Source organism: Pongo abelii, chromosome 2 (assembly GCF_028885655.2).
Source record: "Pongo abelii isolate AG06213 chromosome 2, NHGRI_mPonAbe1-v2.0_pri, whole genome shotgun sequence".
Classification (NCBI taxonomy): Eukaryota; Metazoa; Chordata; class Mammalia; order Primates; family Hominidae; genus Pongo; species Pongo abelii.
The window spans coordinates 31,455,629-31,471,535 of NC_085928.1; the positions used below are offsets into that span (position 1 = coordinate 31,455,629).

Genomic DNA, 15,907 nt, shown 5'->3' on the forward strand with positions numbered 1-15,907 from the left:
CTGCTTTGAAAATCAGATTGTTCTTATTTCTCTGCTATATGTGGAGTTCTCTTACTTGTATGCTCAGGAAGTCTTAATTTCCTCTGGCATCTGCCAGCCTGTTTCACCACATCATGCTAATTCATCCCACTGAAAAAGTTATAAAATGCAGGAAGCTTAAATAAGCCCAGGAACTGCATTCATCACTCTTTTTAAAAAATGAAACACAGAATATGTTTGCTTTATTTACAGTATTGGCTTCATGCAAATCAAATTTATGTGAAATATTATTGCACTGAAAGGGTGTAATGTGCATTTCTTGCATGGTACTAAATTTATCTTTAGGAAACAAAGACAAGTGAAGCAGCAAATAGTCTCTAATCCAAACTTGCCGAACAATCTCTGCCACACCATATGCACTTTGTAAGTTAAAAAGTTATGTTTTTATCCTAATTATTTATACTATAAATTCCGGTATTGCATCTAAATACTATTAATTTTCAAAAAGTTTCATTTCATTAATTAGCTTATGGTAGGACAAAGGGGTTTCACTATATCTACAGATGAGACTTCATTCCTTGTCTAGACTGGCTGGTGAAAACCTGGCTCCATCCCAGCCTAGGGGCAGTGACCCAGGTATAAACTCTGGGTCCAGCATCCTAAGTATAAATCCTGCTCTGTCCCTAAATTATTAAGTTCAGGGTAAAATGAACAATGCCAAGCACAAAGAGGGCTATAAAGAGGTATAAGACATAACCCTTGCCCTCATGAACTTTTGGGCTAGATTTTTGATCAGTAGATCTTAAGAGTGTGAGATATAAACTTGTACACCTCCCAGAGCATTACTCATGTGAGGTGGAATGGAACATGCTGAAGGACACATAATCCATGTTTTAAATTGAAGAGGACCCATATAGTTAGCTAAGCTTTTAGAAGTACAGGTTGAGCATCCCTAATCTGAAAATCTAAAATCAGAAATCCTCCAAAATCTGAAAGTGTTTGAGCACCAACATGATAAAAATGGAAAATTCCACATGTGACCTTATGTAAGGAGTTTCAGTCAAAATGCAGGCATACAATCCACAGTTTATTCAGCATTCCCAGGAGAAAAAAGACCCTCCCAGCCTGTTTTCCTATTCAATACCTCACCTGTGTTGCTTCTCAGTGTTGATCTTGGAACATTAATGATACCAAAGGGGAGTATTTTAGACGCAGATCAAGATAGCAACTAAAACTTATGATAATTAGGAACTTAAATCAGTGAGTGAATTTCCAGGGACACTGAGAACACTAAGTCTCTGTGATTTTAAAATGTCTCCATTTGTTATATTCTCTGATTTTTCTTCCCATATTTTTATGAGCAAAGCTTATATCAACCCTATAAAAATGTTATACTAGTATAAGGAAGAGTAGCAGAAAGGTACAGTCTGGAAAAGTGAACCCTGGTTCATTGAGTGATAAGCCAGAGGAACTCAGGACCTAATAGGCTGTACTTCAGGAGAGCATCAAAACAGGACATCAACTAGATTGCCCCTGCCCCCTCAAAGGTATACAAGTGAGTACAAGGGCCACTTTATTTGGTTCAGCATCATAAGAATTAGAAGGGTGAGGTTCCATGAACCCCCGTTTGTTATGTAATGAATATGATTAACTTTCTGGCTTGCTGAGTAAAATGGTATTCATAATAGAATCAAAACGTTTCCTGAAGGTCAGACATGCTATATTTATTGCTTCCTCCTTGTCTATAAGCCAGAACATTCTCTCACTATTGTAATGCAAGCTAATAAGAGCCAAATAAATCTTTGATCCTTTGGCTCACTCTGCCATTAAACACAAGCCATCGTAAAGTCATGAAAATTACCTGAGAAGAATGTGGAAAAATTGTTTTTCTCAGAAAAGACCAACCACAGTGATTAAAGGGATGAAAAAGATGACGTGCTTGAAAACTCTGAAGAACCCAGTATTATTTGAAAGAAGAGAAAGCTGAATGGTAACTTAATAACTATCTTCAGATTTCAACAGGACTACTACTTCTGTTTTATCCATTTCTATAGAGTTTGAAACTACTAACGAATTATTCTAAAATCTTTCTGTAACTAGCATATTTGACTCATTTTGTACTAATTATTATAATTTTTTTCCATTTAAAAAGTCTGAACTTGTATTTGGCATTCTTCCATTTGAAAGAATAAGTGTTAGGAAGAGATAATCAAATAGTATTACTCTCTTTTTCTTCTTCTTATATATGAAAAGATGGTATTGTTTTTCTTGGCATAAACAACCTTTGACTTGTTCTTGCCATTTATCAGACTCAAAAATCTGTGGATTGAAGTCTTCTGTTACTTAGCTCCAGCTATGCTGTGAGTTATTATTGCCAAGCCTTAATAATAATGACAAAAAAGGGGGAAATAAACATGTTAGAAGTTAAATTGCATTCCTTGTTACTTTATAAACTGAAATAACAGGACTTGGAATCATTATCTTGTAGATTTCTGGATAAAATTAATATGTAGGGCCTTTAACTTGTTTTGAATCTCTTAATGAACATTTTCTATGTGAGAAGTATTGCTTAGTGCTAGGTTTTTGGGTAAAAGAGAAAAAAAGAGAAAGAGTAAGACAGGATATCAGAACTCAAGATGCTTATAATCTGGTGGTAAAGATAATTTAATGAATTAGAGGTCGGTAAGCAACACCTAATCATATACATGTGTAGTACCTCAAGGGAAACACAAATCCTGCTTGGGCAAGAACACAGAGATTGATGTCTAAACAGGATTTCTTGTTTTTAACCCTCATGTTTCACAATAACATAGCTCAGTTCGTTTTAGTGCCTCCGTCTACTCTCAAACTCCACCCCTGACATATTTTCATCAGACTATTCTTTCTTTCTCTTTGTTGAGTTGGTTTTTGCTTTGTTGTTCTTATATCTGAGTTTCTCCTTACTTATAAATTTTTTTTACAACTTTTCACCTGTCAAAGCCTCAATTTCATCTTGTTTCTACTAATTGCATTCTTTTATTTCCTGCTTTTATGAGCCACTCTCTTATAAAATTTCTCAATTTAAATTCCAGAGAAGGAACTTCTGATTATCCCTACTCAGCTTCATACTGTATTATGTCATAGGTCCCAAGCCAATGCTTGGGTCAGAAGCCAATAGGCATTCAATTTAGACTTACTCATTATGGCTTCTCCTACAACAGGAACTGTGGTCCTAGCAGTTTCCTCTGGAATGAGATAAGACATAGCAAGTATCATAATGTGCTGTTAAATTTTGAAGAAAGTATGGAATTTGAAAAATTGAAAATAAAAAGATAAGGATTGAAGGAACATTTGGAGACAACCCAGATATGCTGATGAACACAGTGAGGATAGGGCTCGGAGAGATCTGCTTTATCTAGGGAGAAAGCATGCTTAGAACAGTAGTGGAAACACTTTTGGTTAGGTAGGGTGAGAACAGGAACTAGCAGCTCTCTAAAGCAAGCCAAGACTTTAGACTGATTGTTCTTGAGTCCATAACTTAACAAACAATAGTTAAGGGTATATAGTTGTCCCATGTGCCTATTAAATAACTGGATAGGGGTTTAAAAATCATTTTTTAGAAAAGCAATTAAAAATACCTTTCATTTTGATTAGTAAGGGAATTTTTTAAAGAGAAACTCAGGACATATTTGACTATAGGAAGAGATTATACTCCTTTCACTTAGAAAAATACATAACACAGGAGGAGCTAGATGTGATAAGCCAGGAAATGGAAAAAGTGCCATTGTAAGTATAGACAGATATCCGGGAAATTTCAGCCAGATATTGGGCAAAATTCACCGCCGATATTTCATGTAGGTTCTTTTCTATTTTCCCTAAGCGTCAGCTGGTTTGAAAAGTAAAGGGACAGAGTACAACAGAGAGAAATTTTAAAGCTGGGTGTCCGGGGGAGACATCACATGTCAGTAGGTTCCATGATGCCCCACAAGCCGCAAAACCAGCAAGTTTTGATTAGTGATTTTCAAAAGAGGAGGGAGTGTATGAATACGATGTGGGTCACAGAGCTCACGTGCTTCACAAGGTACTAGAATATCACAAGGCAAATGGAGGCAGGGCGAGATCACAGGACCACAGGACCGGGGCGAAATTAAAATTGCTAAGGAAGTTTCGGGCACCATTGTCATTGATAACATCTTATCAGGAGACAGGGTTTGAGAGCAACCAGTCTGACCAAAATGTATTAGGTGGGAATTTCCTCATCCTAATAAGCCTGGGAGCGCTATGGGAGACTGGGGCTTATTTCATTCCTACAGCTCCACCATAGAAGATGGCCACACCCAAGGGGGCCATTTTAGAGGCCCACCCTTAGGGGCACATTCTCTTTCTCAGGGATGTTCCTTGCTGAGAAAAAGAATTCAGTGATATTCTCCCATTTGCTTTTGAAAGAAGAGAAATATGGCTGTTCCACCCTGCTCACTGGCGGTCAGAATTTAAGGTTATCTCTCTTATTCCCTGAACATTGCTGTTATCCTGTGCTTTTTTCAAGGTGCCCAGATTTCTTATTGTTCAAATACACATGCTCTACAATTTGTGCAGTTAACGCAATTATCACAGGGTCCTGAGGTGACATGTATCCTCCTCAGCTGACAGGATTAAGAGATTAAAGTAAAGACAGGCATAGGAAATCACAAGGGTATTGATTGGGGAAGTGATAAGTGTCCATGAAATCTTCACAGTTTATGTTTAGAGACTGCAGTAAAGACAGGCATATGAAATTATAAAAGTATTAATTTGGGGAACTAATAAATGTCCATGAAATCTTCACAATCCATGTTCTTCTGCCATGGCTTCAGCCGGTCCCTCCATTTGGGGTCCCTGACTTCCTGCAACAGAAAGAGATATTTATATTTCAGCCTGACCCTAACCCTAACCCAAATTCTAATTCTAAAAGAGATCACATTTAAAATGTATCTTTATTCTGGAAGAATTGCAAAGCTAAACTTTTCTAAAACCCTAGTCTTTAGCGAGACAATGTTATTTTGAGTTAAGTCAAAAATTTTGCACACACACATGCACACATGCGTGCTGTGTCTGTCTTATGGCTTTTCTCTTGAAACGGGTATGTGATCATATTATTTTCCCCCTCCATTTAGAAAGACATAACACATGTCATTGGTCATTATTTTGCCACATGGTGACTCTAGTTTAAAGTTTTGTTCTATGTTCATGTTAAAGAAGAAAAAATGATAAATGACAATGTAATCAAGAAATTGAATATAAACTTGCCGATTCATCTAATTACAGAGTTTAGTGCTGTGGGTTCCAATTTGTCTCTTCCTAGACAGTTGCTTTGTATCCATGAATGAATGAATTCATAGTATTGAAAACCTTCTCCCAGTGCTATGTAATTTATCAAATAATATGTGTGAGTATAAGATATAACTGCTGCCCACAAAAACTCGTAATTTATTTGAGGACACAAAACTCATATATATAAAATAATTCATGAATGAGACATATTCACATATTATATGCAGGTAGGTCCTGCTTTTACTGTGCTTGTGGAAATCCAATTTTAAAATATATTATTTTGAGATAAATTCTCACCTGTGAGTATGTTGTATTCTGACACTATTATCTTTGTCTTTTGGGGCATATTTGGCTTACATACAAGTCAAAGAATACTAGTTTAAAAAACTGTTAAATTCAAATTTACCTAACATATATTATCTATTATATGTTATGCATTATTTTCTATATAGTATCACAAACTACAATTTCAGCACTGTCCATGTTCCTCATTTTTTAGATAAGAAATGGCTCGGAGAAGTTAGGTAATATGGCCAAATATACACATCTATTAGGTGTCAATGCTGAGATTTGAAAGTCAGTTTTTCTCATTCAAACTTTAGGAGTCTCCTTACTGTCTATGTGAATGTTTGTGTCCCCCCAAAATTTGTATGTTGAGACACAATCCCCAATGCAGTGATGTTAAGAGGTGAGGTTAGGAGGTGATTAGATCAGGAGGGTGGAGCTCTCATGAGTGGGATTATTGCTGTTATAAAAGAGGCCTGAGGGAGCTTGTTCACCCCTTCTTCCATCTGAGGACAGATAGAAGGTGCCATACATGAGGAACAGGCCCTCACCAGAGACTGAATCTGATGGGGCCTTGATCTTGGACTTCCCAGCTTCCAGAAGCACGGGCAATAAATTTCTGTTTATAGATTATCCAGTCTTAGGAATTTTATTGTATCAGCTCAAACAAACTAAGATAAAAATCCTTTAACCTTCATCCAATGATTGTGTGGTAAGTTATTGAGGATTGATTAAAGCTCTTTACCAGGCATTGCCAATACTTAAAGCTCTAAAATACAAAACAGAGAGACATGGATACTACTTATGCAGAGATCATAAATTCTATTGTTTATATGATTAGACTCTAGGACTGTTCTACTTAAATGCTAATTGAGGAATGCAACACCAGGTAAGGAAAAGGTTTGAGAGGGTTTGGTTAATATGGGTTAGCATCAGGAGGAAGATTTCATGGGGGGAATTTGACTAATTTCTTAAAAGTTTAATAATAGCAACCATATAAAGAAATATCTTTGCTTTTACTTCTTTCTTTCTCCCCTCCCTCTCCTTTTCTTCCTTTCTGTCTTCTATTTGCTGCATAACTACTATGTGTCATAGAATAGTTGATGACGTTTTCAAGTGTAAATCGCTTTCATCTATATTATCTCATGTTATCCTTGTAACAATCTTTAAGTACAGAAGTATTATCTTCTCTTGCTGATGAGAAGATCTGTAAACATTGTTTTCCAAATTTTTGCCCTACATACTAATATAGGACCTCAACCCCGTATAATAACATAAGTTCCGTCAAGAGCTGCTAAAGTCCCTAAGCAGTATCTTATATGTGTTTATAAACCAGTCTGGAGCTAGTTGATTTTCCAGGTTCTAGCAGGGTTTCTTCTGGCCAGTACTTCATTTGCCATGTCACATTTACTGGGTACTACCACTCAAGAATGCCTTTGCTGTCACTTTCACTGGTCTCATACCACTAGCACACTATGCCTTCAGTTTTTAGTCACATGCCAATTTCTTTTATTTTTAATTTAATTTATTTATTATTTACTTCAAGTTCTGGGATACATGTGCTAAATGTCAAGTTTGTTACATAGGTATACATGTGCCATGGTGGTTTGCTGCACCTATCAACCTGGCGTCTAAGTTGTCACATGCCAATTTCAAGATTTAAGATATGAGTTCACCAGGAGCTTAGGTAAGAAAAAACACTAGTACTTGGCTTTGCCTCCTTTATTCTTATTATTAAGACTTTGTTATTCAAACTCCTGCTAGACTTCCTTTCCCTAGGAATGGTTTTTCCGGTGCCTTTTGCAAGCAGGTTCTTTGCTTTTTCTGAATCCTAGTGGTGGTAGATCAAGGTGGAACCTATGAGTAAGAGGTAGGTCCAGAACTAAACTTTTTGAATTCCAGAACCAAAAATCCTTAATGAAAAAAAATTAATTAAGAGTTCTTTTTCATTCTAAAATAGGTTTTTTACAAGGCTAAACAGTGGGAACAATTTTGAGAAAGGCACAGAGATGTATACAAGCTTAATTTATAAGAAACACTAGAGTTCCCATATGCTGTGAAAGGTTGCTGCTGACTAAGGAAATGTGTAGATGTTTGAATACCAGACAAAGAAATTTCCAAATCTCCTTTCAATTTCCTTTTAATAGCCCATTAAACTTTTCATGCCATGTTTTCATGCCATGGTTTGTTTGTTTGTTTGTTTATTTATTTATTTATCGAGAGTCTCACTCTGTCGGCCAGGCTGGGGGGCAGTGGCACTATCTTGGCTCACTGCAACCTCTGTCTCCCGGGCTCAAGTAATTCTCCTGCCTCAGCCTCCCAAGTAGCTGGATTACAGGCATGTGCCACCATGCCTGACTAATTTTTGCATTTTTAGTAGAGACGGGGTTTCACCATGTTGGCCAGGCTGATCTCGAACTCTTGACCTCAGGTAATCCACCTGCTTTGGCCTCCCAAAGTATTGGGATTACAGGTGTGAGCCACTGCGCCTCGCTGCCATGGTTTATTTGTAGACCCCTATGATATACAGCTTATAGTTTCTACTTATTTCCCATGATTTCAATCACTTCATGCTTATAAATACAAAGAGTTTTCTGTATTAAATTTTTAAGATGAATTTCATTGATTAATATTATTTAGGACATAGAAAAAAACACAACTTAAATTCAGTGTTTATAATAAAACAAGTTGGTTTATGCATAATGTATTCCTGTCTTCTAGCAAACATCTGCTGCACTAGGAACCCCAACGTTGGCTTTTTCTGCAAAGAAAAAAAGTAACAAAAAGAAAATATTTACAGCTATTTTCAGATCCAAATTCAAAATCTTAGCTTGGACTAGGACTCAGTGGGACTTCATTAGAATTGCTGTAGAGAATTTGATTGAAACCTGAAAAGAGTTTCTGCATTCCCTGTGCAGCAGCAGGTCTGCAGAATTCAGAATAATCCCCCTGGGAGGCATTAAGCAACAAGTCATGATTTCTCACTTTCCTGTTTCATTTGTTTGAGAAGGTAGTTTTCCTTTTGTGAGAGAGGGTAAAAATGAAGTTATTAGTTGTAGTTTTTGCTCTCCTGCAGTATCATGTCAAGCTTACTTAACGTCTGAAGTTTTCAGCTGTTCCTCTACCTGGTGGATTAAAAAATGTGCCCTTTATAAATAAGATTAGTATGGAGAATTGATGCATTAACAGATAGCTTTATAAATTGACAGATTTCTAAATTAACCTATGATCCACAAATCAAGTTCTATCACTATTTCCTGCCACCAAAATCGGTGATGAAGCCTCTTCCACACTAAATGAAGAGTGGTGAGGGATAGAACTCCACTTGTCTTCCTTTTGTTGCACTAACTACACCAGGCAAAGCCTTCTTAAAACCCTGATTTTTCTAGATACATGTTTCTTAGATAAGTTACATGTTTCTTAGATAATCTGTAATATATTTGACTACTAATGTAGTAGTTTTTAAAAATATTGGTAGAACAACCTATAATATTACTTTAAAAATAAAACAGAAAATAGTAGTGGCTAATGATTCCTTTTTTTCTTTCCAACATTTTTATGATTCCAAAAATTTTCTGTTGTTTTTATAGGATCAAAGATTTTTTTCAGGTAAAAATAGGAGATTATTTGTGTTGTGAGATTTGAGGAGCACGCACCAGGTTCATCTTCCCAAGAACAGTGTCTTGCCCATCCCTGAGAACTGACACTCCCCACTTAGAGATGCATTTCCTTTGTGAATTAAGGAGGGCATGGTGAAGAACTGGAAGTAGCAACTTTATTCTCTCAAAGAGGGAAGAGGCTGTCCAGGGTTTCTCAATACATTTATATTATTAGGTTTCACTTAATACCTTTATATTATTAGATATCCACAGGTTATCCTGGACTTCATTGTGCAGCATTGCATGAGACACTTTAGTTTCCATGCTTAGCTGTTAGCTGCTTCAGGCAGGGAATGAGGATGCTGTCGATGAAAGATGAAAGATATAAGGAAAGGAAATTAAATGGCCCCTAAATTACAAGAAGGGTGGTAATATTACAGGCTAAGGTTAAGACTGTGTACCAAGACATTTAATGCAGTAGGTTAAGAAGGTAGAGTAATGAAGAGACAACCTTGGCGAGTGCCACCACAAACCCAGGAAACCAGGACTCCAGCACTGGGTCTCTATGTGGTGGAGAGTCCCACTCTTCTGTCTTCTGACTGTGCTCCTCTTCTAGGTAGAAGGATTTTCTGGGTCTAAGGGAATGTTTCCACCCAGAACCCTCCTTCTAAACTATGCCCCAGCAATCCCAGAAACCATCACTTCATGTCCGGTGCCTACATGAACCTCTTCCCCATATCCATCCTTCCAGTTATACCCATGCATGTTCCTCTAGATCCAAGCAGGATTTCCATTTGTACTCTTGCCCAGGCCTGGAAAATGTTAGGACAGCCTGACCATGCTTGTTCATAATACACATTAATCTGGAACTGGTCCTGTGTAAGTCTGGAGGTTATCAGTGAATGAAGGGGAACGAAGTCTAATCAGCTCTTTGCTTATGTTCTTAGGGCTTAGGCTGTTTAGGCCTGGATTTGCTCAAGAAAATTCACACACGAAAAGATCAATGATGTGTATATGGAGATCTGAAAAGCTGAGTTTTACAACTTTGGAATCAGGTTGTCTTGTTACGTGGGTTTTAGGGGAGAAAAGTGGAAGGAGGACCATCCCTGAACATGAGAGCACCAGTAATGAAAAAAGTATTAGTTAAAAGAGATAGCAGGGTTAAGAAGAGATTTGACATGGAAGGGCTATATTGGACATGCTTATAGTCAGAGAGAAGTGATGAGTGACAAGGGAAGGGAAAATTTGCTTTAGTACATACTGACATTATTAAAACAAGTACTTTGAGTTTATTGAATAATGAATGTTCCTCTTTATATAGCAAATAATTTATCATTACTTTTTTTGGTAGTGTGTAGAGTTTTCCTATAATGTTTTACTATCCATATACTATTATATATTCTATATAATAAAGTTCAATTTACAGACTCCTCAGTGTAGGACTAGTAATACTAATCCATCTAGTGTTGATGACTCAGATTGTTTTGATGAAGGCACCTGCACATCTGGAGAATACTATGGACGGAATTTTGTCTCCCAAAATTCATATATTCGAGGGCTAACCCCTAATGTGTTGGTATTTGAAGGTAACTGCCTTTGCGATGTAGTTAGGTTTAGATAAGCTCATGAGGGTGGGAGCCTTATGATGGCATTATTACCCTTAGAAGAAGGAAGCTTGGTGTCTCCCTCATTCTCTCTGCCATGTGTGAACACAGAAAGAAGGCAACTATCTGCAAGTCAGGAAGAGGGACCTCACCAGAAACTGACCAGGCTGGCACCCTCATCTTTGACTTCCAGCCTCCAGAACTATGAGAACATAAACGTCTGTTGTTTAAGCCACCAAGTCCATGGTCTTTTGTTATAGCAGACTAAGACAAATATACAGACGTAGAGTTGATAATTTGGGGCATAAGAATGAGTATATGCTGAAGCCCTGTAGGGCTTGTCCTGCAACTTATTTAAAATGGCCCTAGAAGTCACATTTTTTCTTTGACTACTAAAGGAAGCATATGTAACTCCACAGTGGAACACAATAACATATCTGCTTTTCTGTAAAATTAATTTGAAAGTCTATGGATCTAGCATTTTTCTTTCTGGTGATGCTTGGTCCCAAGAAAACCTTATTCTCTCCTACTGTGATCAGTGTTCTCTGACTGGACACCATTCAGAGCACTAGTTCTAATTTATGTGCAGGCCACAGACTTGCATATTCACTTGAGCACATTTATTTATCTTGTATGCAAGGTTAATGGAGGGCAAGGAAGTTAGTCCTTGCTATTTCAAGAACATGTACATGAACAACTGGGAAGTAGCTTATTTCAAATCGCACACATTGGTCTCAATCAAAATAACTGTTTACAATTCATCAGATGTGGCATGAGATCCATTGCCAGTTGGTTGAGCAAAGTCCAGGCATAAACAATGGCAAAAATTGTGTTGTTTTTGATAAGATTAAAAACTATGATAAATGGTTGAATAAAAAAATCAATGTGGGATAACTTTTATTATGATGGCTTGCATTCTTATCCATATATTAAGTCAGTGTTGTCATATTAAGAAGAGAAAAAATGATTTTAAAATAATTCTCAGCATATGAAGTTGATTAGAAGTAGATTTCCATGACCGGGTGCGGTGGCTCATGCCTGTAATCCCAGCACTTTGGGAGGCTGAGGCGGGCGGATCACAAGATCAGGAAATCGAGACCATCCTGGCTAACATGGTGAAACCCCACCTCTACTAAAAATACAAAAAATTAGCCAGGCGTGGTGGCGGGCGCCTGTAGTCCCAGCTACTCAGGAGGCTGAGGCAGGAGAATGGCGTGAACCCGGGAGGCGGAGCTTACAGTGAGTCGAGATCGCGCCCCTGCACTCCAGCCTGGGGGGACAGAGCAAGACTCTGTCTCAAAAAAAAAAAAAGAAGTAGATTTCCATTTTTCAAACACTAGAGTAGGCTATGTGTTCTGAAATGGAATGGAAATATGGAGGAAATGATGTGATCAGAGTTCTTGATGCTCCAACTCTTCTGGGGAAGGTGAGCTCAGGGAAGCCTAGTGTTAGGCAGTGAGCATATGAATAGGGAAGAGTCATGCTAGCTCGCTAGTTCTGGTTCCTTTCAGGGAAAGCGCTGCTATCATTCAGAGCTGCATCTAGCCTTTGCCTGCATCGCAATATAGAAAAACTTCTTAAAATATATAGGGTCATAACTTTCAGTCAGAACGAAATAGTGTACCCATTTTTCCCTGTTCTTCCCTGTTAAGCACAGCTATAAAGCAGAAGAAATAACCAAAGATTACTCTAAAAGATGCTAGAGGAGAGTGAGCTGGCTTGGGACCCCAGAGCTAAAGAAGTGGCACAGCACAAGAGCATCCTGAATACTCCCACCTACCAGAGGAAGCTCACTCAGATCTGGCATTTCTGGACACTCAATAACTGAAGACAGCCCAGGCGACCCCATTTACCTGTCCTTGGATCTAATGGGAGTCCCTCTGACCACACCAGGGGAACCTGTCACTACTAACAAGGAGAATTGACTGGGACCTCTACCACAAAAACCAACCAGGTGGAGGCGCTATCCTTCCCTGCCAGGCTTATTTTTAAGACTGCATATTAAGGGCTATATAGTGTGATATTGGAAGGATATCCAATGTCCTTTTTATGTGTGATATATCCAATATCTCACAATATCACACTATATAGGTGGAAGGATAGAAACATATATCAACAGAACAGAATATAGGACCCAGAAATAGACCTACACAGAAATTCTCAACTGATTTTTGACAAAATGTAAAAGCAATTCAATTAAAAAAAATCTTTTTCAACAAATGGTTCTGGAGTAATTCAGTATCAATAGGCAAGCATGAACGTTGACTTTAACCTCATACCTTATTTAAAAATTAATTCAAAATGGATCATAAACTTCCAAGAAAATGTGAAACTATAAAACCTAAAAAAAAAAAAAAAAAGAGAAAAATAGCCAGGATCTTGGGCTAGGTGAGTTCTTAGATGTGACATAAAAACATGATACATAAATAAATCAATAAATTGGATCTCATCAAAATTAAAAATTACCCCGAGAAAGCCCAAATGAAGAGGATGAAAGACAAACTCCAAGACAACTTATACTTTCTTTAAGAACTAAACATGCAAGTACCATATGACCTAGCAATTTATTGCTGGACATTTATTCCAGAGAAATGGAAAGTTATGCTTTCAGAAAAGCATGTACATAATTGTGCATAACAATTTTATTCATAATAGCCAAACCTGGAAACAGCCCAGATGTTCTTCAGTGGGTGAATCACCTAACACTTTGATATTACAATAGAATGCTGCACTTTATTTATGGTTTAGCTAGTGATGTTTTCTTACATAGATTTCTGTAAATATTCCCTTCCCTCAGATTGCTGAACTGTTCTGGGTAGCATGCTTTCAGCAAGGTTTCCTATTGCTAGATGGTTAGGAAGTATTTTTCTGTTATTGCTAAACTCTCTTCACCCCCCATTCCTTATTTTGCTTATTTGTATCCAGAGTGCTTCTAGAAGAGACTGAAGTGTGAATTCAAATAGACAAGATTTTAATCATATTCAGCTAAATGAAATGTTGTAATTCATTTCCCTTTTAATTCATGCTTTCTCTACAGTAATTAAATATATATCTTTTGTTTTGAACAGATGTTTTGAGCCTACCAATGGTTATCATCAGAAATATATAATAGTATTTCCAAGGTATTTTGATGTATATCATTACCATGTTGATTAAAACAAATACATATCATTGGCTGGGTATGGTGGCTCACACCTGTAATCCCAGCACTTTGGGAAGCCAAGGTGGGTGGATCACCTGAGGTCAGGAGTTCGAGACCAGCCTGGCCAATATGGTGAAATCCTGTGTGTACTAAAAATACAAAAATTAGCCAGGCGTGGTGGTGCACACCTGTATTCCCAGCTACTTGGGAGGCTAAGGCAGAAGAATCACTTGAACCCAGGAGGCGGAGGTTGCAGTGAGCCAAGATCACACCACTGCACTGCAGCCTGGGGGACAGAGCAAGACCCTGTCTCAAAAAAAAAACCCCAAACAAACAAAAAACAAATACACATCATTATAGTTACTACCCAACCTAGAAACCTGCTTTCAATAATTAGAGTATAATTTAGTGAGTATATAAAAACATTTTAAAATAATTTCAATTTTATTCTTCATATGCAAATGCTCACAGGGGCAGTTTATATGAAATATCATATAAAATATTATTTGTATATTTACATAATTATCCATTGGGAGATTCATCATTTAAAAGCAAAGTGTTTCTAGAGCATTATTTGAAGTTTGCTGATATTTCACTTTTTAAAGTATTAATTTGTTTAAATTTGCTAAACAGAGTTGTTTGGAAAGGGCTTTTATTTAACCATTTATTGATGGCCTAATATATTTTAATCTCTAGAGTTAATGAGGATATTGGACTTACCATGCAAAAAGTTGAAGTCACTAGATTATGTCCATACAATAGAGTTAGGACTGAAAGTTTGGCCTCCTATTCATTCTGCTATTATTTCCACCATACTGCACTAGTCTTCAGAACTTTTTCTAACACTTATTTACAAAGTAAACTAATTCAAATTGCTGCAGTTATTCCAAATTCCAAATCAAAGCCCAAATTAAAAAAATTTATTTATGTGTTTCCACATAAAAGAGTCATAGACTGGGCGTGGTGGCTCACACTTGTAATCTCTGCATTTTGGGAGGCCGAGGTGGGCAGATCACGAGGTCAGGAGATCAGGACCATCCTGGCCAACATGGTGAAACCCCGTCTCTACTAAAAATACAAAAATTAGCCAGTTGTGGTGGTGCGTGACTGTAGTCCCAGCTACTTGGGAGGCTGAGGCAGGAGAATTGCTTGAACCCAGGAGGCAGAGGCTGCAGTGAGCCAAGATCGCACCACTGCACTCCAGCCTGGCGAGAAGAGTGAGACTCCATCTCAAAAAAAAAAAAAAAAAAAAAAAAAAAAAAGTCATGTTTGGTGGAAATGTTTATAGAAGGCATTACCATATGGGTTGTAGACAATTTATATTTACTTTCTTCCTTTACATGAACAGTTATTGCAGACTAGTCCTATTTCTCCAGAACCAGGACTAGTCTTCAGGCCTGGATATATGCACATCCTATATTGTGGCAGAGCTAGTTGTAGTCTCCCTTTGTCTCTATGCCACTCTTTTCCTACTCACAAACATGTTGGATAGCCATAAAGTTCCTCTGGTCCAATGGTGCTCTTGGGTATCACTCCATTACCTTCTTTTAAAGTTTAGCAGGGTATTTGAATGCAGAATCTGGTATCTTTATTCCGTGCACTATAAGCCTGAGTTAAAAAGAAAGGAAAATGTTTTTTGATGTTAGAACGAATATTATCTTACTCTCCGTCATCCACTTCCACCAGCCACTAATCATTTTTTAAGACTAGGGCAACTTGCATATTGCTACACTTAATTTTACCTGTCAGCATTACTTAAGTAATATTTTATTCTCAATGAATACAATTAATTTATAAGACAAATAATGAGAAATTCTAAAAAACTGTGTTGTTCTATGGCATATTTTGGTACCTTTGCAAGTCAACCACTTGGTTAGAAATCTTTTTTTCTTAGATTTGTTAACTCTCTCTCTTTATATCACAAGTCTTCTGTGTTTTAAGATATGTGTCATAAATTATATTAGCCATCCTCCACTTTGCTGGTTTTAAATGTACTCTGTGGATACTTA

General features: G+C 37.3%; 1 long non-coding RNA gene across 1 annotated transcript in view; it reads left to right on the top strand.

Moving 5' to 3' along the window:
* The first annotated feature begins 1,262 nt into the window (after positions 1-1,262).
* Positions 1,263-15,907, top strand: part of LOC134760992 (uncharacterized) — a 43,055-nt gene continuing 28,410 nt past the window's right edge. Inside the window, exons 1-2 of the long non-coding RNA XR_010139147.1 lie at positions 1,263-1,969; positions 7,140-7,240. This is a non-coding gene — a long non-coding RNA (uncharacterized LOC134760992). The remainder of the gene's footprint in view (positions 1,970-7,139; positions 7,241-15,907) is intronic.